A 25503-nucleotide genomic window follows, 5' to 3' on the forward strand; every position below is an offset into this window, starting at 1 on the left:
CAGGTTTCTTTGCTATGGGACTTTGGGGGACTTTAATAAACTAATGCACCAAATCGTGCTCTGAGAATAGGATTTAGCTAATGCTGTGTTTCTCGAAGTTGTGTAACCTTAGCATGCTCCTTTAGTGGGTGTCTTAGGGATTAGTGTTGCAGAATTACTGGACCTGCAGAACGAGCTCTGTGTTGGGAGTTGCTGGTGTGCAGGATCTGGCTTCTACCGACTCACACCGGCTGAATGTGCACATCTCTCCCAGCTCTGCACTCGGTGTTGGCGTACAGGGAGCTTGAAATTGGCCACAGTGGGAATGTTTACACCACAGAAACCAGCAAACACTATAGATCAGGGCTCTGTATTCCCGGAGAGCTGATGGTTAAACATTTACTGGCATGCCACTCAATCAGAGGCCTTGGGTTAAAGCCACCAGATAGTTGAACTGGGACAAGTCATGTTGCCTTTAAGGTGTCTGCCCTCAACCATCTGAATTTGTGAACTCAGCATCCTATCTTGCTCTAAGGCCCTGCAGCTCCTCTCAGAATGTCCTTCTAGGTTCAGCATCCCCAGCTCATTCTCAGTACATCCTGGTTTCCCAATCTCTCACCACTCTGACTGGCTGTTCCAGACCAAATGAACTCTAGGTGGTCAGTTTCCAAATGGAAGCTTCTGGAAGGAGACACCATCCTCCACATGTGGCCTGGATGGTGCCGAGAGGCATCTGAAGGGAGAAGACTACTGCACAAGGCAGTCTAACATCTTCAAAGTAGAACATTCCTGCCTCTCACACTGATGCCAGGAATCATTAAAGAGTGATATGTTCAGGTTCTGGGGTGCAGTGTGAACCCCATCTACCATATGACCTAAAGGAATCAGATTTTCTGTTCCTTCCTCAGCTTCCTTAACTACAATCTTGGAAAATAATAGTACTTAGCTATCTGTTTGGGCTTCCCTGATGGCTCAGTGGGTAAAGAATCCTCCTGCCAATGCAGGTGACGTAGAAGATGGGGTTTGATCCTTGGGTTGGGAAAATCCCATGGAGTAGGAAAGTGGCAGCGCACTCCAGTATTCTTGCCTGAAAAATCCCATAGACAGAGGAGCCTGGCAGGTGATAGTCCAGAGGGTCACAAAGAGTTGGGCACAACTGAGCATAGACACACAGCTTATCTGCTCATTGTCAAGACTAAATGAGAGGACACGTGTGAAGCACTTAGGATACAGCTTTCATAACTCATTGTTGTCGTTAATCAATGATGACAATCTTTCCTACTGCTGTAGATGCCCTTGGTGCCCTGCCCAGACCCTCAGGCTCCCAACCGTGGGCTGTTGTGAGAGTTCAGTGGTGAAAGCTCATAGCTGCATGCTTCTCTGGAGCATCTTGCTCAGCAGACAGGAGACCCCTCACCAGGAGACACCTGGGAGGTCACAGTCTCCTCCCACCTGCGCTCAGGGCCAGCCCACAGCCAGCGACTGATCGACACAAGGGTGTGAAAGCTTTGCCTTGCTGAGGGACAGCTCTGCGGCCCGTTCATTTCCTGCAGATCATGAAAGCTTTGCCTTGCTGAGGGACAGCTCTGCGCCCCATTCATTTCCTGCAGATCAGGCTTCAGCTGAAACTACCTCTTCATGTAGTTGCTTCTCCTGCCTCCGTCACTTTTTTTATAGGGATTTCTGGAGACCACTCCCTTCACAAATGAAGTACATGGGAATACCTGTCTCAGGCTCTGCTTCTAGGAATCAAACCTAAGATACCCACAGAGCCTGGATACGGGCTTATCACAGAACCTCGTGTAGCCCATGGTCAGAGTTGACCTGAGGGGGAAAACCTAAAGGCCATTCCTGCTCCAGGTCCTGCTCTCTTCCTGGCTTGGTTGGAAGACTAAGTGGGGCCATCACAGGTCTATACCCGTTATGATGGCCTGGATGAAATACGAAGGTGAGACTGGTGAGCAAGCAGAGAACCAGAGAGAAGTGAAGCCAGACAGACAAAACAGGACTGAGGAATACGAGGCCTTATCTGCTAAGCCAGGGTGCTCAGCCTTGATCATAAATGTCTGAGATTGGCGGTGGGTGACCCACAATCCAGTGCCAGTTCTCCCCCTTGGTATCCTTGTGAACTGAAGAGATGATTATAGATCTCACTTTAAAGGGTAAGGATTACATGGGATAAACTTTGTGTGTTTTAAATTGGCTGTGGTTGACACTTGTTTTTGCTTGTTGAGCACCTGTTTTCCTCTTTTTGATCTTGGCATTCATGTGGTTCTAGTGGGCCTTATGCCAGTCTCTCCTTGGAAGGGCGACAGAGTAATTATGACTGGCTCACAGATAGGCATGTGACCAAGTCAGGTCAGTGATAGTTATTCCTATTTCAGGAATGATCCACTCTGTCCTCTGGTCTCTCTGTCTTTAAGGCTCAGGTAAGCCTGGAATTTCTAGGGACCATTAACATCGTCACATAGAGCAGGCAACTCAGGCAATCAAGCTAGCATAGAGAAGAGCAGAGTTCTCTGTTCCTGGTAACATTTGCGTAAATAACCCAGAAACTCCCTCAGAAAATTTCTCAAAAAATCTAAATTATAACAAATGTGCTGTAAAGATTATGTATAAGATATCTATAAAACATCTGACTGAACTCACAAAATATATGGGGAATCACATGGAGTCCCAAATGAAGATAAGACAAAAATCAGAGCAAAAATTGAGGTTGTAGCTGCCGTTGGACTTGTGGTTGGATTCTTGAATGGAGCAGGAAATAAGGCTTTGAGCGTGTGCTGAGTTTGAAATGAGAAGCCTGCATAAAGGTGGGATCTTTTAAGTATTGTGCTCAGAGCAAGAGGGTAAGCTGGAAAAACATCTTATACAGGAGACAACAGGAAAGCAGTGTGTGTATTAAAAAATTATTTTAAATTATTTATTTATATCAAATGTGTGTCTTGGCCTGAGGTCTGGAGAGGGAACATCTCCCCTGATAATTTACAATGCAAGTCTACGTTTTATGAGGGTTTGAGGTATATCATGGTACTACCTGCATGGTCTTGGAATCCCCAAATCTATAAATTAACATAAAAATTATCCTAGGATAGATAGAGAAGACCCTGGGGGATTGCTCAGAAGCAAACTCAGATTTCTTGGCAATGTGCTGTCAACCCAAAGTATTCTCCATAGATAAATCTCCACTGAAAGTATCCTTAAAAAAATGAAGAAAGTACCCTTATAGTCCTATATAACAAAGCACACAAAGAATCTGTCCACGTTGAATGAGACTCAGGTGACTAAACAAGGAGTAGTATTAGATCTTCATATCCTCCACCCACAGAAGTTCCAGGTAGCAGAACTACTCATCTATAAAAAAAAAAAAAGTGTGCTTAAAGTGAATGAATATGTAAAAAGAGGAGTTAATAACATAGAAAAGAACATGAGAATATGAGAAAATAACTTTTACACTGCAAAAGGAACCTGACAGAATTATTAGAAATGAAAAAAAAAAGCCATTGAGATTTTAAAAATTGGATTAGTTAAAAAGCAGATTAAACACAATTGGAGAGAGGATTAATGAATTTGAAAGTATATTTGAGGAAAATACTTAGCATGTGGAGTGTTAAAAAGAAGTATGAAAGAGTGGCTAAGAGATATGGGGGATGGGATAAGAAGGCCCCATGTATATGAAATGGGAGTTACGGAGAAGGACGGAGAAGCAATATTAGACAATCAAATGAGAATCTTGGACATCACAGACAATCCCAATCAAGACAAATAGAAATAAACCCATTCCTTGAATACTACACATTGTACTGAAGCTATAGAGCACCAAAGACCCCCTCCCCCCAAAAAAAGGATCTTAAGAGAGATAGCAGAGAAAAGAGATTGTTGTAAAGGCATGACAATTAGCAACTTTCAATACAAGTAGAGATAAGGAGGAAATGCAATGTCTTTAAAGAGTTGAGGAAAAAGCCCAGCCAAATTAGAATGCTAATTAAGAGCCAGGATAAAAAGTAAAGACAGTTCAGACAAAGACTAACAGGGTTTCCTATTAAGAGATGAAGTGAAGTGAAAGTCGCTCAGTTGTGTCTGACTCTTTGTGACCCCATGGACTATACAGTCCGTGGAATTGTCTAGGCCAGAATACTGGAGTGGGTAGCCTTTCTCTTCACCAGGGGATCTTCCCAACCCAGGAATCGAACCCAGGTCTCCCGCCTTGCAGGTGGATTCTTTACCAGCTGAGCCACAAGGGAAGCCCTCCTGTAAATAGATCCTCCTCAAAAGATCTACAGCAAGATGATTTAAAGAATAAGAAAATTCTCTCTGGAAGCAAAGACTGAGACGCAGGAAGAGCTAGTAGGGAAAGAAAATGGTTAAAATGTGAATGAATTAAATAATGTATTTCCTTTCTAAAATATAGAGATACTATAAAATAATTATGAGATATAAAACACTGTGAATCTAAAGTACTAGGTAAGAATAACATGTAAGATGGGAAGGGACTGAGAGTTATTATTCTATGGTCTTATATTGTTGGGTGACTTGGATTTTTATTAACTTCAGACTTTATTAAGTCAATTATACACATTAAAAAATTGAGTAAACCACTAAAATGATGTTATTAGCTACAAATCAGTACAAGGAAAAGAAGAAAATAGAGAAAAAAATATCACTCAATCAAAGAGGAGGAGGTAAAAGAAGCATAGAAAAGGCAGCGTAAAAGGAATGCAAAATGAAAATGCTATAAATGAATCCCAACAGATTGGTAATCACAATATTTTTCAATAGATTTAAATTTCTTATTGAAATACAGAGAGTTTCAGATTGGATTTTTAAAAATTCACCTCTATATTATTTAAACAACATGCAAAAATCTTAAGGACACTGAAAAGCTGAAAGCAAAAGGATAGAAAAAGCTGCTACAAAAGAAAACAGAGTTGAGAGAGAGAGAAAAGAAACATTCCTGATGGCATCAATTAAAACTTAAAATCCAGGCTTTATGCCTAAAATATCCAGTTACGTGGACCTGTAAGTATTCCATCCTGCAAGTTTATAAAGTTGTTTGAGTTGGATATTTTCACTTGCAGCCAGAAGATGCCTGAACAGTGCAAAGGTGGATGGAGATTATTCTAAGAAGAACAAGTAAGAGTCATATTTTAGAAAAATTAACGTAGTGGTGAGAGGATGAGAGGTTTGAGGAGGGGAGAGTTTGGAAATAGGCAGTGGACAAGGAGCTGTCCTGGAGGGCTGGATTAAGGAAGTGCCAATTGACTGAAACAACTTAACATACACACACAATGAAACTAGAGAAGAAATGGGAAGGTTCCCAGAAACCTGAGTTGGAAGTCTCACTTGTCTAAGCTTTAAAGTCTCTAATCCCATAGCCCCTGAGTGCACACTAGAGTTTGTAAGACATTAATTGTGGGACTTCTCTGTCCTGAAGAGAACCTTTTGAAAACACTTTCAGCTGCTCCGCCAAACTAATAAAAAGCAATTAAAAAATTAAACAAAAAAAAATCAGCAGCAACACTATTTCAATCACACCTCTGATCAAAGTGATAATGTCTGAAAATCATTAACTCAGGAGCAAGGGCTCAATTCTCATACATAAAGATATGCTTTGGGCCTTGCCTGGTGGTCCAGTGTATAAGAATCTGTCAGTTTAGGGGACACAGATTCAGTCCCTCGTCCAGGAAGATACCACATGCCGTGGCCCAGCTAAGCTCAGGCACCGCAACAACAGAGCCTGAGCGCTGGGGCCTGAGCCACAACTGCTGAACCCGAGTGCTGTTCCGACCAAAGCCCTGGGCCTAGAGGCCGTTCCGCACGAGAGAAGCCGCTGAGGTGAAGTCCACGCATCACAAAGAAGGCCCAGCATAGCCCAAAATAAATTTTTAAAAAGATACGCTTTGCATCTCAGATGAGCTGATTTATATATTTCTAGGCTGAGTTGCAACTGGACGGAGAAGGCAATGGCACCCCACTCCAGTACTCTTGCTGGGAAGGTCCCATGGATGGAGGAGCCTGGTGGGCTGCAGTCCATGGGGTCGCGAAGAGGCGGACATGACTGAGCGACTTCACTTTCACTATTCACTTTCATGCACTGGAGAAGGAAATGGCAACCCACTGCAGTGTTCTTGCCTGGAGAATCCCAGGGACGGGAGAGCCAGGTGGGCTGCCGTCTATGGGGTCGCACAGAGTCGGACACGACTAAAGCGACTTAGCAGCAGCAGCAGCAGCAGCAGCAGCAGCAGCAGGCAAAACTCCAGGAACATGGGTGTCTGTAAATGGGACATGGAGGGGTATCGGTTATCTTTCTGAGTTTTATTTTTCTTACAGGTTAAATAAGGCAGTTGCACCAGCTCACCAACATCCCTTCTCATTTTGAAATACCGCGAGTTTATTTATTTTTCTTTTCTTTTCCTCGAGGGTGAGATACCTGAGCAGGGAAGTGTGTGTGGTTCTTTCTGTGCCTCCAAGGGGTGTTTGTGTGATCGACCACCTCCTATGGGTCTGTGTTTCCCCCAGGGCTCCGGATGCCTGCCCATTTACATGTCTGCACACAACCATTTGTTTGTTCCTCCTTCCCTCTCCTCCTCCTCCTCTCTCTGCCCCCTTTCCCTCTCCCCACAAGTCTGGGAGACGCATCAACATTTCTCAGTTATGTGATGTTCTCAGCAGGAGGATGGAGCCAAATAATGGTGTTTCTAGTTATTACTCTGATGAATCACAGGGGAACAGCCTTCACCAAGGTAGAACGGCTTGCATAAAATATGTTCATTCAATTAAAAAAAAAAGAAATTGAAAAATAAGATACTGCCAACATGGGGCTCTGAGTTATGTAGGGTTTATGCAGCGATTCCATTTGCAATTCAAGCAAGAAACACAGCAGAGAGGCACCTGGGAGCAAGCTCCTTGGAATGGGGGAAGGGTTCCACTGCCAACAAAAAATCCTGTGCCTCAGACGAAGTTTCTGGAACAGGGAAGGGGGAGGTGTAGATAGACCTTGGCCTCCGCCAGCCTAGTCTGAACAAGAAATTCTATGCTAGAAATACTGCCGCCCTGACAGGGAGGACTGGTTGACCTGTGACCTCTGCTGCCCAGAGGGCCATGTTTTATACCATGAGACTAGCTGCCCCATGGCCTCAGCTGACTGGCTCAGGGATGGGCACCCGACTCAGAGACATCTGACTGACCTAGGAGGTGGCCTGGCACAAAAAGCTGGGTTGAGCCAATAGCATTCTGTTTTCCTTGGGTCCTAGAATTGCACTTGGACTGGGGACCAAGGAACATGGAGAGAAAGATACAGTTACCAGTAAAGGCTGTGAAGGAGGGTTGGGCCACGGAGACTACATACAAACGAAGTTAAGAGGGAGCAGAGAATCAAAAAGACGGGATGGAAGTCAGGAGACAGCAAATGTAGTGTATGAGAGGCAAGACCATGCAGCCCGCAAGAGAGGTGTTAAGAGGAGCCAGGGGCCAGGCATTGCTCTAGAAGCTGGAGAAGAGACCAAAGTCCTCTTCGTGCAGCTTGTATTTTAGTGGGCTGTCCCTGACAGGCTGCACTGTCACAGTTCCATTCCCTATCAAATTCATCCTTCCCAAGCCCCAGACAGTTGTACTATGGGAATATCAGCTCCCACTACTGGACAGGAATTTGCCTGCAAGCAACAGAAATGAGCTTCTATCAATTTAAGCAGAAGAGGTGTTTTAAGGCTCACGGAGCTAGGAAAGCTATGAGTGTAACTCAAAAGAATTGAAGAAGGAGATTTGGGCATCAGACCTGTCACTCTGTCCATCTCTCATTTTGCTTGTTGTGCTAACTGCTTTCTGCAGACAGACCATGCGGGGCAGGAAAAGGGGCCACCATCAACACACATTCCCACTCTCTCTGCCCAAGCTTCTCTGTAAAAGGACAGCAATCCCAGGGAAGATTCTGATTGGCTCAGCCTGGGTCAGGTGTTCCCACAGATCCATTGCAGTTTCCAGAGAACAAGGTAATGTGGGCTTCCCTGGAGGCTCAGACGATGAAGCGTCTGCCTGCAATGCAGGAGACCCAGGCTTGATTCCTGGGTTGGGAAGATCCCCTGGAGAAGGGAACGGCAACCCACCCCCATATTCTTGCCCTGAGAATCCCATGGACAGAGGAGCCTGGCAGGCTAGAGTCCTTGGGGTCACAAAGAGTGGGGCACAGCTGAGCTACCAACGCACACAAGCTAAGGTTAGGTAGGCCTCCATACATAGCCACCTGTGATCAGAGGTGTGAGCATCGTTACAAGACCAAGGGAGACAGAGGAAGACACGTGAAGGAAGTAACAACAATGATCACCATAATCTAACCGAGGATCAAAAACTTAAACCCCAAATGGCTGTAGCTAGGTTGGCCCCAGGCCCCCTGGCCGCCCCAGGTCTGGAGCAGCCCTTGGAGAAAGCATTTTGTAGCTGGAACTTTGAGTCTGTTTACCAGCTGCCTCTGAGAAGGTGGCTGCTGGAATACATTAGGATAACTCGATTGTAAGATTTTAATGACATAACACTGAGACCTCAGGAGGCCTGAGCCCTGCAGTCGATCAATTCACATGCCTTTCACTCAGACCTAAGTGACTGAAAATCATTTTGCTCCCCAAGCTCTTAAAGGTCAGGAGTTGAATGCTTCAAGAAAATCTCTTTCTCTATCACAGGAAACCTCTTGCATTTAGCATCCTGTCGATCAGGAGTACCCCAGGAGGCCAAAGAAGAGGAGTGCAGAGAAAATGTGGCCTGTGCTCTTTTCTTCCCTCTTTTTTTTTTTCTTTTCTTTCCCCGCTAGTCTGGTGTGTGTTTATGTGGCATGGATGGGGATGCTGGCTGGGAAAAACCCAGATAAGCCGGGGTTGTTAGAATTTACTTGTCTTCTCCCAAGTTGTTTGTTGCCAGGTTTGGATGCTTAGAGCAATAAAGCTCTGTCCCTTCCAAAAAGGTCTGTCCCAGCTGTCGCAGTTTTTGGAGGGAGACTGGGACAAGTTGGGGTCACCATCGAGGTGGGTGCTCCAACCCAGCCCCCTAATCACTTTTAAGAAAACTCTTTCTTTCAAACCCACTCCTGTGGCTCAGGGCAGGGGTCCAGCATGAAAATGGAGCCCAGCGCCTCTGTGCCCCCGCTTGGCAGGGAATCTGAAGCTATGTGTCCCCCTCTGCCCACTGGCCTGCTGTTTAATGACATGCAAATGGGAGGGACACTGTCTGTCAAATGAGGCCTAATCCCTTTGTTCCTACCTGCCAGCCGGGCAGCCTTTTCTGCACCAGTTTTGGCCGCGAGAACAGCTGTGAGGTGCTGATGGGAGCGCTGGGCAACGGTACTGGTTGCCTGGTAACCGCGGAAGCTCTCAGGGGCCTCAGGTGGTGGATGGGCCCTTCAGGCCGCACCACGAAAGTGGAGATTCTTCTCCCGTCCAGGGAGCTAAGAGCCTTCCAAAGACTTGGGGTTCTGTGACCTTGACCAAGGGCCTTCTCTGGGCTTCAGTTTCCTCACCTTTAAAATGAGGCAGGTGTTCTTCAAACAATGTTTCACCAGGAAGGATGAAGCCTAAAGGCCAGCCCTGCTCTTCAACACAGCCCGAGCAGCTCTGTCTTATAAACTGGGGTTCTGAATTAAAAAAAAAGAAAACTAACTAAAAGATTCATCTGCTAAAATAAATATTTGAAGGCATTAGACTCAGTGATCTGCCACGCCTTTCCCATTCCCCATGGGCTGTGGTTTGCCTCACAGAGACCCTGTCAGATAGACAAACATGGGCAGCACCATCTCCCCCTTTCATAGGTGGTTAAATGGAAGACTAGAGAGGTGCAGTAAGTTTCTCAGACTCACACAGCTAGTTCGTGTGATGCTAAGATCAAACAGCATTCTAGGTGAGGGCTTTGTCTGCTGACGCTCTCTGCAAAAGAGGCAGGATAGGGTTGGGAGAAAGACCTGGTCCCTCAGTGGATTCCCACCTGACAATGCATAGATGTAAGAGGGTCAGAGAATATTTGGTGCTCAGATTTGGTTGGCCATGGGACAAAGACTATGAGGCCAATAATGACCTTGGCTTCTTGGCCAGTTGTGTGTGTGTGTGTGTGTGTGTGTGCATGCTGGGCTATTCCATGCCCAGTTGTTCTTTTAACAGCATCTTATGGACCCAAAGGCTGTCTTTGCCATGTTAACCAGACTGCCTCATGCATGTGCTTTCAGCCAAGGTTTACTGGGGACATGCTTGTAGCTCAGCACCCTTGGGGGGGACTCCAGGAAGTTTATAGTCCCATCCATGCCGCCAGCAACCGCCCCCCTCCCCCCGCCCCGCAGTCGAATGAGGGAATCAACATATGTCTGACTCCCGGCCAGGGCATGGTCCTTTCAGGTTGTCAATTTCAGCTGACCTGTAAGTCAGTCATTCCTGACTCAGTCTCAGCAGACCAGGTCTGAGCAGAGCTGGTCTCAGTTGACTAGTCCTGAACCTCATTCACACTCAGGGAGGTTCTCACTGATTTTGTACAGGCTCAGGGTGAGGACTTCCACTCACCCATTCATTTAATTCTCATGATAATCACTGTAGGCAGGGACAATTACCATCCTCATTGTGCAGCTGGGAAAACTGAGGCTCATCAGGGAAAGTGCCATGACTAAGGTCAACTGGCTGTTAAGAGGCAGAGGAAGGGGAAGAAGGGAAATAGCTTCTATCATTGCAAATCTGTCATTTCCTCTACTACATCCAAGCCTTCTTTTAAGAAGATCTCTGGGGACAGGTTAACCAAATGACCCCAACTCCCTTGTTCTATTAATAAACTAATGGAGGAAGCTTGGAGGAGTAGAAAGAGCCCAGGAGGCTGGATTGGAGTTCTCACCCCCTTGGTGGCCACTGTGGACCTCTCTTGTCCTGGATCCTTCCACCTGGACAAGGAGAGATTGGGTCAGCAACTCTGAGTTCCCTCTCAGTCCTGGCCCTCTGGATCACCACGAATTTCTCAGACCCCAATCTGGTCCTTGGCTGAATTATAGTTCATCAGGTCCTGCAGAAAGCTGAAATTTGCAGAAGGCCATGAATTTGACTGTTTTCTAACTAAAGCTGAGGATGCCAGAAGGGATATTAACTATCTCTGGGATTTATTGATCTCTCAGTCCCAGGCTACTTGGGAAACAATTAGAGGTCAGCGCGTAACACAAAATGAAATTTGCAGCTGTCAGATCAACCATTTGGAACTATTCCCTTGCCCTTTTAGCTCCATTTTCTGCCAAGAGAAAGCCTTCTTGGGAACAGAATCGACATGGGGCCAGGGAGTCAGGCATCATGTGTGGGGGGAGGGCAGCCAAGGACGCCAGTTAGCCTGGCCCTTCCCAGAGAACACTGACCTGGGATCCTAGGGGCCTGTCCTCCCTGCTGGTTACTCTCTGTGTGATCTGGGGCAGGTCACACCATTATCTGGACTTCGCGGGGATTTTTCCTCATCTGAAACGTCTTACCTGGGGGTAAAAGTCTCAGCTTCTTCCAAAAGAGAGTTTGGCTGCAGCATGAATGATATAATGCGAAATCTCCCTCCCTGGAAACACTCTGAGTTGCTAAATGACAAATATAAGTTTTTGATGTTTACTCTACCCTTTTGAACCCATCTCCTGTCCCTTGGCACCCTATCCTGCCCTTCACCCCAGGCTTAGCTTGTGTTCTGCCTACTCTTAGTTCAGTCCCAGCCAAAATGTCGAATTCATAATGGCTTAATGTTACTCCATCTAAAAGTACTCGTGTTTTAGAAGCAGACTCACAGACTTAAGAGAACGAACCTATGGTTATCAGTGGAGAAGGATGGGAAAAAGAGATAGGGAGTTTGGCATGGACAAGTACACACTGCAATATTAATATGCTGAAAGGCCCTACTGTATGGCACAGGGAAGTCTGCTCAGAGTTATGTGGCAGCCTGGATGGGAGAGGATTTGTGGGGAGAATGGATACCTGTATATGTATGGCCAAGTCCCTTTGTTGTCCTCCTGAAACTATCACAACATTGTTAACTGGCTATACTCAATACAAAATAAAAAGTTTAATTTAAAAAAAGTACTTGTATTTTAACGGGAGACTGGGAGACCAAATGACATAATGAACCCGTGCAGGTAGGGTTCACCTGGAAGAGGGAAGTTCTTTTAAGTGGAGTTAGAAAGTGATATTTTAAGTTGCCTACTCTGGCCCCATCCATCAGATACTTGGGGAAATTCCAAACTGAGAAAAGGTCAACAGTTTTCCTGACTGCATAACTGGGGGCCTTTCTATCTCCAGGAGGGTAAGAGAGTATTCAGCATGCCCCTAACTTTTCCCTCTGGGACACCCAGAGGACCTTGTGTTCAGAGAAAGCTATTCGGGGCAATTCTGAATTAGTCTCACCCATTCACTTTAGGGCTGAATAATCTAAGGTCCAGGCAGCTCATGAGAGCCAGAGATGGGTCCTGGGCTGGGTCTCTGCTTTCTTGCCAGGTGTTTACACCACTTTCCTGCTTTGTACTGAAAAACGCTGCTTGGTCAGTGCTTGCCAGGGACCACATTGCTGACAGCTTCCAGAAAGCCACTCTCTTGGAATCCTTGCCTGCCTTGCTAGATGGGGCTGGACATCTGCTCCTGCAACCCCAGGCGCAGATACAGGAACTTCTAGAGCTCTTGAGGAGACCCCCACCCCTGGAGTGAAACATAAATTCATTTTTGCTTTCTCTTGACTGGATCAGCTCCATCCTTGAAATGTTGCTTATGGGAGGCTGAGCTCAGGATCTTGTGGCAAGAAGGGTGGCACCCGGCGTGCTGTTTTCCCAGCGTTGTGGGCAGGTCATGCCAGCCCTGCATCTCTGTGTGGCCTGCACCTGGGGACCCATGTTCCCAGCATTACTGATACAGGCAGGAAAAGTGGACAGACACTACTGCTCTGGGCTGCAGCCTGCGTGCAGCTGTGCAGCCTGGCTCAAGCTATCGACAGCCGATGGCTTGGAAACGAGGGGCATCTTCTCCTGCAGCGATTCTGTCTACCAGTGGACCCTAAACTTATATTTTCAAGCTTTGAAATCTCTTTGACATGAGCCCTCTCTTCTCCTATCTTGCTATTATCACCCCAAAACCAAGGTTTCCACCCCTTCCACTTTACTATCTCTGTAGCTTTCTAGTGGTTCTCTCTGCTTTCACCAGCTACACTTCCTATAGTCAGGCCCCCATCTGCCCCCAGCCCCTCACACCCCTGCGCCCTCACTCTTTATGAGTGTGAACCTCCCCATGCCTGGCTCGAAAACTCCCCAGGAGTGGGTCATGGTCAAACAGCACAGTAGGTATACTAAACACCACTGACCTGTACTTCCCTTTGAAGGGGCGGGGTTTATAGTCTATGAATTATATCTCAATAAGGCTGCTATTAAAAAGAAAAGAAAAACAGCTCCCTTGGCATCCCCTCTGTTTATCACAATGTTTCTCAAACATTTCTGCCAAAGCACCCCAATAGGAAAGGAGAGGGGATCATCCCCCCAGGGCTGGCAGGAGCCTGACATTTCCTGGCTCAATCACTTGTTCATTCAAGTACTCATCCAGCAAGTTTTTTTTTTTTTTGGTGCACTTTCCATGTGTTAGAAATGCAGTAATAATCCAAACCAGTATAAGCTGACCTCCTTGCAGCTTGATTAAGCAGAAAATGTCTTCAAAGACTCATGCTTTAATTTAAAGCTGCAGGTACATTTTGCATCCTAGTCACTCCTAAATCTGTGTTCATTTTAATGTAACATGTTTTGCTACTCTGGGAAGATGCTCCTTGCTGGCTCAGGGTTTCATGTACCCTCTGCCCCATCCGCATATTCCCTTGGGGGGACCTTAAGCTGCAGAGGATGTTGTGGTTGACTTTTGTGTGTGTGTGTGTGTGTGTGTGGTTGACTCTTCAACATCTCACCACTCTGCCTGCTTGAGCAGCCTGTGTTTGAAAAGCTTTCCCTCAGCCCAGAGGGAGCACCTGTTTGGTGTAAAAGGATTCCTTTAATCTTTGCCAGTGATTGATTCAGGGAGGGCATGTGATCCAATTCTGGCCAATGAGACATAAGACTAGACGTTTCTCAGGAAGCCCCCTCTTGTTCTCAAGGGAGAACTGTGGGAACCTGTGTACTCTCAACTCTTTTTGGAGATGAACAAGAAGATGCTTTGCCCTAACTGCTGTTTGCAGACCTGTTGTACCCATGATGACCAAGCAGACATGCAGACAGAAATGCTGTCTGTTTGAGAAAATCACCGGAAATGATGGCGCTTGGAGCCCTGATACAACTGAATCTGTAGCTCTTCAGCGTGTGCAGCATAAAGTCAGCCAAGTCTGTGTTACAGCACTTCTGAGCACTTTAGTGGCGGGAAGGAACTTAGATCAAGGCAAAACTGCTTCACCAAGTTGTTAAGCCTCCCACGATGTGTAATCAGTCCCCTACACACCTCCTCAAAAATACATGGGTTCATCACCTCCTTCAGCAGCTGCTTGTCATGTGGTTCCTTCAGATTACCCAGTTCCCTGGACCTCCCATAATTTTCCATGTCTGCCTTCCTTTGCTTGCCCCTTCTATATCTCAGAGGCATATCTGGGGATGGCGGGATCCACAAAGCACAGGCAGTTGCCTAGACTAGAGCCTGCTTATTAGGTCTGGGTTTGGCTCTGCCACTCTCCGAAGAGAAGCCTGGGACCTTCTAGTGGGTCTCATTGAGCTGAACTGGCCCTAAATGTGCAGACACTGGGAGACAGCAAGGAGGGAGAGTGGTGGGAGCAGGAGGGAGAGAGAGCGGAGAGAGGCAGAGGTGGGGAAGGGGAGCAGCGGGGAGATCTGCAAAGGATGCTGGACGGAAAGTAGCATGAAAGAGAGTGGAAGGAAAGAGGCAAGGGTGGGGAGAGAGAAAGGGCCAGAAGGAGAGGAGGGAGGAGGAGTGGAGGCGGAAGGAGGGACTAGCCAGGGGATGAGACAGGCTGGGGAAGGAGCAGGGAGGGGTGGGGATAAGCAGGCTGCCGGAGCAGAGCGCGGAAGGAGCCAACAGAGCCGCATGAGCGCATAGCTAAGTTCCGGTGGGAGCAATTTTATCAATAGCACTTTACCATACAAGTGATTCTCATCACAGCTGGTGCTAGGTGGGTTGGGAACAGCAATAAAAAAAAACAGTTTTATTAAAAAAATCATTCAGGTTATTTGAAAACACTGTGCATATACGCCCCTTCAGGCCCTAGTGGGAGAGGCCGGGGCGTGCAGACAGCCCTACAGGGACTGGCCCCGGTGTGGCGGTGAGGATGGGCACCCCCCACCACACACACATGCACCCCACAGGGGAGCACACAGCTATTACAGTCTTCACAGAAAGGGGCTGATCTGGACTCTCGACGGAGCCCAGTCACCTGAGTTGGCACCCCTGGCCAGGCCCCGTGCCAGGCATGTCCACTTGTGTGACTCTGTGTCATAAGAGGTGCTTTCCAGACTAGACAGAACTTGTCAGGCACACACAGCCTCAGGAAGCGAGGCCACGTGTCATAGAGGACCAAAGAGGGCTCAAAGAGTCAAAAATCGCCCAGAGAACTATAAAACCACAGGAAGTCACATGTTAAAGGGTCTCCAAAGGTCACCAGAAGAGTGGGTTTGGAGCCACATTGTTTGGAGCCCTGGGGTTCTAGGGAAGAGGCAGGGGGAGCAGGTAGTCATGGCTCCCGTTTAATGCTGGTCAGAGCAATTCTGGCTTTCTTTTCTGTGTTATTTAATACTGGTGTTTTACCAGTTTGCTTTTAACCATATGTAAAGTCAATCGACACCAAGGAGAAATAAGTCCTGCTCTCATTCAACCCATTTTGCAGGTGGAGACTGAGGCCCTGAAAGTTTCCCTCCGCTTGCTGGTGATAGAGTCAGGATGGGTGCCCCACTTCAAGAGGCTCTTCCCACTAGTAGTTTTTTTTTTTCCATTTGTTTCATGAGAACCCACGGTTCCTGGGGGCTGGTGGGAGCTGGGGTTGAGAGGTTTAGTAGTTATATTGAGATGGTGTTGACACAAGAACCATGTTTCAGGATTTTCTTTCTCTGACTGTGCTATCTTCAGCTATCAAATCTTGAGCTATCAAGAATCTTGGCAGATAAGCAGTCCTTGCATGGCTAATGTATTATTTCCATAGCATATTTATTGATTCTGAATATTTGAGAGGGGAGGTTTTATTGTCTCCTGGTCTTTTTTTTTTTTAAGAAAACCATGTGCCTCTCTGTGGCGGTGGTTTACTTAGAGCTATAGTATTTCATCAAGCAGAGTGGATTTAAACTTTATCGCCCCCAGTTTTATGACTTCTGCTAAGTAATAGTGTAAATATTCCTGGGGTTGTTAATGCTTCCTATTGTGAACAGGGAGTAGAGGTCTGTGAATAAATGGTTTCTTGCTAGTGGGCTGGAAAATGCAATTTTTAGATCTTTCATCGACACTAAATAGCACCTTGTGTTTGGATAGTGGGTGATGGTTCTCGAAGCTTAGTTTACCAGGCATCACCTTATTGACCCTCACAACAGCACCGCAAAGTAGGAAGAGTAGGAATCCCTACCTTACAGAGAGGAAGCGAAGACCCGATTAGGACCAGTTTCACACACAAGGTTGGAGCATAATAAATGCTGTGATTTTAGGTAAGCTGTTCTGAGAAGCCAGCTTGCACACTTCCCAGCTTAGAGCTTCACATGCCTTAGTTTGTTCTTTTCAGCCTGTGAGGAGTTGCTGTCTTTGGGATACAGATAAAGAAATTGCCACGTGAAAACCATAAATCAAAAATATATATCCAGCCCATTGTTCCTTACAGCACTACTTGTAATAGTCAGGACATGGATGCAAAGTGTCCATCAACAGAGCAATGGATAAAGCAATGGATAAAGCAATGGATATATACACAATGGAATATTACTCAGCCATGAAAAAGAATGAAGTCGTGTCATATGCAGAGACATGGCAGACCTAGAGATGATTATACTGAGTGAAGTAACTCATAAATAGAAAAACGAATACTGTTTATTAATGCATATATGTGGCATCTAGAATAATGGTATAGATGAACTTATTTGCAAAGCAGAAATAAAGACGCAGAGCCCAAGAACAAACATCTGGATACCAAGAGGGGAAGGGGACATGGGATGGACGGGGAGACTGGGGCTGACATATGTACACTACTGTGTATAAAGTAGATAACATGAGAACTGGGTAGCGTGAGACTGTTAAAAAAAGAAGTTAAAAGTAAAGTATTTTTAAAAAGAAGAAGAACTTGCCACTCATGGAGACTGAGTGACTTCTAGAAGGTTGAAGGTTGAAAGTCACTGGGCTGAAGAGTGAAGAGGCCAAATGGAACCCTGGGATTGCCAGACTCCCCAGTCCTGAGCACTATGCGTGGGCCGCCCGCCGCCTGTCAGGCGCTCGGGAACGCCCTGGGGGACAAGCACATGCCCCAGTCCTCCTCCTACCCAAGTGAAAGGACGCGGGCAAAGGCGACTTGCTGCTTCTTCATCTGCTCTGAGAAAAGCGCTTCCCCACCTCTCTGGTGATTGTGTGAAGAGCTGTGACTCAAGATGGGTGGCCCTGCCCAGCCACCGTGGACGCACTGGATACAGCAGCGGGGTCACTGGGGGCCCTCCCGGCTCACCCAGGGGGGGACAAGCACTTTCATGTGTGTCCTTCTGTTTGTAATGCTTTGTGGGTCAGGCTAACACACATTGAGCATCTGCTGTGTGCTCCCACAGGCCAGTTTCCCGTTTTCCCTGTTATAGCTCCGTTTCTGAGGGCGCTCGTATTCTTGACTCTTCCTGACCTCTGAATGCCACCCAAACTTATCTGTGTCCCGTGTCCTTGGTATACAGTTCCTACCGGCAAATCTGGCAAATGAATTTAAACTAAGCCTTCACTAAAAGGCTGGTAATAATACATATGCTCCCTCTTCCAGAAAAGAAGTAGAAGTTTCCTGAATCGATCAAATCCAGAAAGACCTGGATTGAGTCCTACTCCATGATTTATTACCTGTGTGATCTTAGGCAAGTCACTTAACCTCTCTTCGACTTAACTTTCTTCCCTGCAAAAATAAGAAAGGAAGGGACTTCCTGGTGATCCAGTACCTGGGACTCCATGCTCCCTGTGCAGGAGGCCTGGGTTCCATCCCTGGTCAGGGAACTAGATCCCACATGCCGCAACTAGGAGTTCACAGCTGAAAGGTCCTGGGGCTGCAACTGAGACCCAACATGGCCAAATAAACAAATATATACTAAAAATAAGAAAGAAAGAAAGATAGGCAGGTAGGTGGGGTTCTACTGCGCATTGTCATAAGGAAAGATCTCTTTTTTCGCTCTTTCAATGCCCTTGTAAGAAAGACAGGCTAATGGTGGGGCTCCCTATCCTTCAGACCCATGCCTGACCCCCCATGCCTGACCCCCTCCAGAAGTGTTCCTTTCCTGCCGCAGAACCAAGGGCTGTCTCCTGCTTCACACTCTTTGAAGCATTTACTACCAGTCTCTCTGGATTGTCAATTTATCCAGGGCAGGAACCATCACCCACAAAATATTGGAGGGAAAAATTGTGGGTATTTTTACTTTCCCTGGGCTTTTTGCAAAGTAAGTCATGTTAACTGTTGGCTAATTTGAGTGACTAAATTTGAGCCCTATCTGGACACCAGGAGGACTCTACTCATAGGCACAGACCCCATCAGGTAACCTTTTAGTTTTATATTTTGACAACCATCAATTTGGGCTACTAATCCTCAAAGGCCAGCTCATACCCCATGCCTTCCAAAACCTTCCTCAAAGTTCACTTTTGTTTCAAAGCATGTCTCATTGTTTCAGATGGATTTGTTCTCTTATTTTTACCCATTCATCTCTCTCACTCATTCCCTGACTAAGCCAAGGTCTGGCACTCAGCAGAGGTCTGCTGGTGAAGTAATGGAAGGCTTTGATTCTAAGCAGAGAGAGAAATGCCAGACCCTGAAGTTAAGGTCTAAGCAGAAGTTAAGGTCTAAGCTGAATCAGAATTGGTGACGAGCTCAGTCAACAAGTAAGAATCCCCTGGGGTGACCACATCTGTTTTTGTGGATTTGCACAGCAGGAGAGGAGTCAAAAGTTCTTGGTTTGGACCAAATTATTAGAGAATACTTGGTTTTCTTCAAATGGTGACATGTGCCCTTTGCAATCCTATGTACCCTTAGAATGAATGCATGATTGAATTTCAGAGGATGGTGCCCGTGAGATATTACTTGGCCTTGCAGCCCTAACAGAACTAATTGCAGTGAGTGGTAGAAACAGAAGGGCAGTGGTGTTCCTGAGCTGGGCGGCCAACTATTTCTGGTAAGGGCTATAAGGGCTATTGGGTCTCCACAGTGCGGGACAGGGATGTTCTTGAAAGAGATGAAGGGCAGCAGCATTTTACAGATGCCAACTTGTACGGAGTTGGAGAGACAAAGGCAGAGACCGGAGATAAATGAAGCAATACAGCAATGAGAACCAAGAAGCAGCAGTGAGAACCCCGTATGGAACAACTGATTGGTTCGAGATTGAGAAAGGAGTACGACAGGGCTGTCTGCTGGCACCCTGTTTGTTTAACCTGTACCCTGAGCACATCATGAGGAATGCTGGGTTGGATGAGTTGCAAGCTGGAATCAAGATAGGTGGGAGAAACATCAACAACCTCAGATATGCAGGTGATACCACTCTAACGGCAGAAAGTGAAGAGGAACTAAAGAGCCTCTTGATGAGGGTGAAGGAGGAGAGTGAAAGAGCCAGCTTAAGACTAAATATTAACAAAAACTAAGATCATGCCCTCTGGCCCCATTACTGCATGGAAAATAGAAGGAGAAAATGTGGAGGTCGTGACAGACTCCTCTCTTGGGCCCTACTATCACTGCAGATAATGACTACAGCCACGAAATCAGAAGACAGTTAATTGCTTCTTGGCAGGGAAGCGATGACAAACCTAGACAGTGTGTTGAAGAGCAGAGACAAGACTGTGCTGACAAAGGCCTGTATGGTCAAGGCCATGGTCTTCCCAGTGGTCACGTAAGGTTGTGAGAGCTGGACTGTAAAGAAGGCAGAATGCCGAAGGGCAGCTGCCTTTGAACTGTGGTGCTGGAGAAGACTCCTGAAAGTTCCTTGGACAGCAAGATCAAACTGGTCAATCTTAAGGGAGATCAACCTTGAATATTCACTGGAAGGACTGATGCTGAAGCTGAAACTCCAGGATTTTGGTCTTCACCACTCCCCCCCCACCCCCCCATTACCACACACACAACATAGACACACAACTGGCAGAGAAAAGGCTTGATGGCATGGTGTGAACAGACGACTTGTTGGAAAAGTCTCTGATGCTGGGAAAGATTGAGGGCAGAAGGAGAAGAGGGTGTCAGAGGATGAGACGGCTGGATGGCATCACCAACACAATGGACATGAACTTGGGCAAACTCCAGGAGATGGTGAGGGCCAGGGAGGCCTGGAGTGCTGCAGTCTGTGGGGACTCAAAGAGTCAGACACAGCTGAGCAGCCGAACGGCAACAACAACATGAGGAAAGACTCACAAAAAGTAGGCTTGGCCTCAAATGATCAAGAACAAGGTGCACCTTGAGAGGTCTTATTTACACGGGAAGGAATTAACAGTTCTCCTTTGAATATCACAATGGAGCCGGGCTGCTTGCATTTGTGAAGACACAATCCCCACCCCTGCCACTACCATATACACAACATGTAAAGACACAGTTGGTATAAAGAGAAGGCTTGGTGGCATGAAGCAGACCTCTCTGCCCCTTCAAACGCGCCCAAGTGTTCAATCTGATTTCTGATCCCTCACCAGAGCTTTCTGCAACTCCTTGACTTCCCTTTCTCTGGCCATACAACCAAGTGGTTAATTATTTTCATGACAGATTGTTGTAGGTCACCTTCTCTTCCTGGCAAGCCCCATGGTTTAGTAGCCAATCACCTCCTGCAGTTCTCTGCGAAAGGGCTGATGCCTTGAAGGTGCTCAGTATAGAATACAGATGGATTAAAGAGTGGTGAAAAAGAAATGCCTGGAATAGGAGCCAGCCTTGGAAGAGAAAGATATGAGGAGATAACCCACATTTCACTTCCCTCTGGTGATGTGTGCTTGGGAGGGAGGAAGGCAGCAGGGAGGAGAAACTCAGGCAGTGGGGAGGGACATGTTCTGTCTGCCTACCCTCTCTTTGGGGAAACCAGGCTCCTCCTTCTGTCTGTAGTTCAGGCAGGCAAGTGACACACCTGAGAGGGCATGTGACCAGCTCTGGCCAATGAGAGTTCTCTATCCAGTAACTGGCTCAGAGTTAGGCAACTGGGCCAATCAGAGTTAGGCAACTGGGCCAATCAGAGCCCTCTCAGGACTTTTCTGGGATTCTGGAAAAAGAAGCTCCTCTGTTCCCAGGAACAGCCAGCGATGATGATGATTCAAGGCTGTTGGTGACTGATTTTTCCAGTATGTGGAGGGCCTGCTTGAGAACAAAATCAGCAGAGAAAAGTAGAGTCAGGAGACAAGGAAAAGAGGCTGGTTCCTGGTGTCTGATGGAACCTGTCATTTAGCAGTTTTGGAAGTGAACTTGATATCTTCCCAGACGGCACAGTGGTAAAGAATCTGCCTGCCAGTGCAAGAGGCATGGATCCGATCTCGGCTGGGAAGATCCCCTGGAGTAAGAAGCGGCAACCCACTCCAGTACTCTTGCCTGGACAATTCTGTGGACAGGAGCCTGGTGGGTTACAGTCCGTGGAGTCGCAGAGTCGGACATGACTGAGCGTGCACATGCAACAACAACAGTGGGTCCATTTGGGACCTTTTCTTACTGGGGGGGTTCCCAGGCGGAGCTAGTGGTAAAGAGCACTGCCAATGCCGGAGAAGAGAGGTAGGTTCGATCCCTGGGTCAGGAAGATCCCCTGGAGGAGGGCATGGCTACTCACTCTAGTATTCTTGCTTAGAGAATCCCACAGACAGAGGAGCCTGGTGGGCTACAGTCCATAGGGTCGCAGAGTCAGGCACAACTGAAGTGACTTAGCATGCACAAAGTGAACTTGCTTCTTGAACCTCCCGATTTTATCAGCCAATAAATCCCATCCTCACCTCATCCTTTAAATTAAGACCAATAATTCTGTAATAGAAAGTCCTGACTAATTAGGAAATGAATAGTCAATGTAATTTACTCAGACTCCGGTTTCAAAAAAATAGCTAATACCAGAGTGAAAATAGGTGATAACATTAGCAACTGGGAAAGAGGGGGCTTCCTTAAACTGTAAGCCAAGAAGGCCTCTCTTAGTGGCAGAAAGGAGGCAGCCATGGGGAGACCAGAGAGATGGCTTTCCTGGCTGAGGCATCAGCAAGGACAAAGCCTCTGAGAACAGAAGGAGCGTCAGCTCTTGAGGCCCAGAACAAAGGCCATCGAGGCTGTACCCTTGTGAGCAACAGGGAGGTTGCCAGAACCAGACAGAGATGCAGACCCAGAGGGCCTTAAGGATGAAGATGGGGAGTACAGGTTTCATTCCGGGATAGAAAGTCATTGGGGAGCAAGGTGACCTGAGCAGCTCTAGCGGCTGTGAGGATAGGGGAACAGAGGTAGAAGAAGGAAGCTCAAAGAGGAGGGGGGCGTAAGAGTCCTCGTGAGTGGTGAATGGTGGCTTGAACTGTGGCGGAGGAAGAAGATGGAAGCAACAGGATGCATGAACCTTGGAAGGAGGGCTCACATGAGTTACTGTACACTTGGACACAGGAGGGGGAGGAGCAAGAAATCAGACATTTCCTGAGATGATGAAGACTGGGGAGCAAGAAGTTTTGGGCACATACGTGTGACCTGCCAGTATAAGTAGGATTTGGAAAGTTCAACACACCAACAGGTATGCTCTAGGCTGTCGTCTGGAACTGAAGATCAGCTTGGCCTGGAGACTGACTGAGAGAGGCTTGATGACTTGGTGGGTGGCTGGGTGATGGAGGTTTGGATGGAGGAGCGCAAAGATGGATGGATGGGTGGGTGGAGGCAGAGATAGATGGGTGGGTGAGTGGATGGAGTGATAGATGGGTGGGTGGAGAAATGGGTGGGTGGGGATGAGTGGCTGAGTGTTGCTGTGGGCGTTTGCATGGATGACATGCTACACTCACTTTGGATGTCAAGGCCACATCAAAATCGTACACTGTAGGATGTTCTCACATTTCACTTGGCTGACAGCTTGTCTTAGGTAAACACCGACTCCCCAGAAGACTTAGTGGGGACTGATTTAAGAGGCAGTTGGATTTTGGCATCCTTCGTCTGGAAAGAGGTGAGGTGCAGACTGGGGCAATATGTAGCTATGGGCCTGGAAACCAGAAGTACGGCTTCCTACCTGCACCTGCCACCACTTGGGGACAAGAAGGATGCAGAGTCTCGTTCAGCCCACTTCTTGCTTCCTCCTAGCTCTTGTTTATAATGTTACCTGGGAGGGCTGCCCGGGCTCCATTCATAGGCCCAGGGAGAGAGCAGCTGACATCCACATTGAGAGTATTTATGAGCAAGCAAAGGAAAACACCCCTCCAATGAGACATCCCAAGCAAACTCTATGAGGACCAGGAGGATGGTTCTACCTGGGCATCTAGAGGTCTGGACTTCAGCCTTATCTAATTCTTCACTTTTTTCTGTAAGCCTTTATCAACCACAGCATTTCTGTGGGCTTTGTGTAAAGCTGGATTCAGTCATCTCCAAGATCTCTTACATGGAGACTTTATGAAATATCAATTTCTTGGTTATTTTATTTTATTTATTTTTTAATTTTTATTTTTACTTTATTTTGCTTTACAATACTGTATTGGTTTTGCCATACAGTGACATGAATTTCTTGATTATTTTAAAGATTCTTGATGAAAAAAAAACTTTATTGAACTATGATTTACATAGCATAATATGCATCCATTTTATGTGTATAATTGAGTGATTTTTAGTAAATTTACAGAATTGTGTAGTCATCACCCAACCCAGTTTTAGAACATTTTCATCATCCCCAAAAGATCTTTGTGTCTCTTTATAGCCAATCCTCATTTCCACCCTCAGCCCCAGGCCACCATTAACTTACTTTCTGTCTCTAGATTTGCTGTTTCTGGACAGTTCATATAAATGGAATCATGCAATATGTGATCTACCTGACCTCTTTTATTTAACATAATGTTTGTAAGAGTCATCCTTGTTGTGGTACTTTTTTTTTTTTTTTTTTGGACAATGGAAGTAATAATGAAACTTTAAATAAGGACTTACTTTTCTGTGTACTCTATATACTCTCCCAACGAATCCCATCATTTGTTTTATACACACTGGATTTGAGTGAGTTTCACTCCAGCTTTCAAAGCTTGAATGTTCAATGTGAATTTTGGAGAAGTCTGGATTCTGAGTGATAGATAGCATGTGTCTGGTTGGCTTGTTGGTTGGTTGGCTGGGTCTTCTTGGGCCAGTTCATTGGCTACTTCTGCTTATTATTCCTTTCAAAATGGTTTGTGCACCACTTTATCTCTGAAAGCATCCATTGTCCTCCCTTCAACTAAATTGGCGATGGATTGCTTCAGCAGCCACGGGATTTTTGTTTGTTTAACAAAAAATAAGAAAGTTCCATTGCAGCATTTTGTCTGGGGCCAGGTCTAGGAAGGGAGGCCATATCTGAGCAAAGGGTGAGCAAGATAAAATGTTTACAGGGATCCACAGGCTAGCCCTGACACATTTGCCTGGGAACACCAGGCTGTATTTGTCCATGTGTCTCTTCACCCACTGGAGCATGGCAACTCGTTGTGTTCCAAGTGTGCAGTGGGCATTGAAGATACAGAGATGAACAAAATCAACAGGTTTTCTCATGCTTCAAAGTGTCACCTTGGGCAAATTATTATGTAATTTCTCTGGTCCTTGATTTTCTCATCTGTAAAATGGGGATAATAGTGGTACTTGCCTCCCAGGACATCTATAAAGAGAAAATGCCTGCTAAATACATAGGACTGTGTCTGGCACTTAGAAAGTGTTCAGTTAGGTGGCAGCTAAATTATTATTAAAATTGACATTATTGTGACACACATTATTGTGTCATTATTCATGACATTGTACAGGAAGGAGGTAGAGATCAAGACCATCCCCAAGAACAAGAAATGCAAAAAAGGCAAAATGGTTGTCTGAGGAGGCCTTATAAATAGCTGAGAAAAGAAGAGAAGCAGAAGGCAAATGAGAAAAGGAAAGATACACCCACTTGAATGCAGAGTTACAAAGATTAGCAAGGAGAGATAAGAAAACCTTCCTCAGTGATTAATGCAAAGAAATAGAGGAAAGCAATAGAATGGGAAAGACTAGAGATCTCTTCAAGAAAATTAGAGATACCAAGGGTACATTTCATGCAAATATGGGCACAATAAAGGACAAAAACCGTATGGACCTAACAGAAGCAGAAGATATTCAGAAGAGGTGGCAAGAATATGCAAAAGAACTATACAAAAAAGATTTTCACAACCCAGATAAGCACAATGGTGTGATCACTCACCTAGAGCCAGACATCCTGGAATTTGAAGTCAAGTG

The sequence above is a fragment of the Capricornis sumatraensis genome, chromosome 2 (genome assembly GCF_032405125.1).
Source record: "Capricornis sumatraensis isolate serow.1 chromosome 2, serow.2, whole genome shotgun sequence".
NCBI classification, from domain to species: domain Eukaryota; kingdom Metazoa; phylum Chordata; class Mammalia; order Artiodactyla; family Bovidae; genus Capricornis; species Capricornis sumatraensis.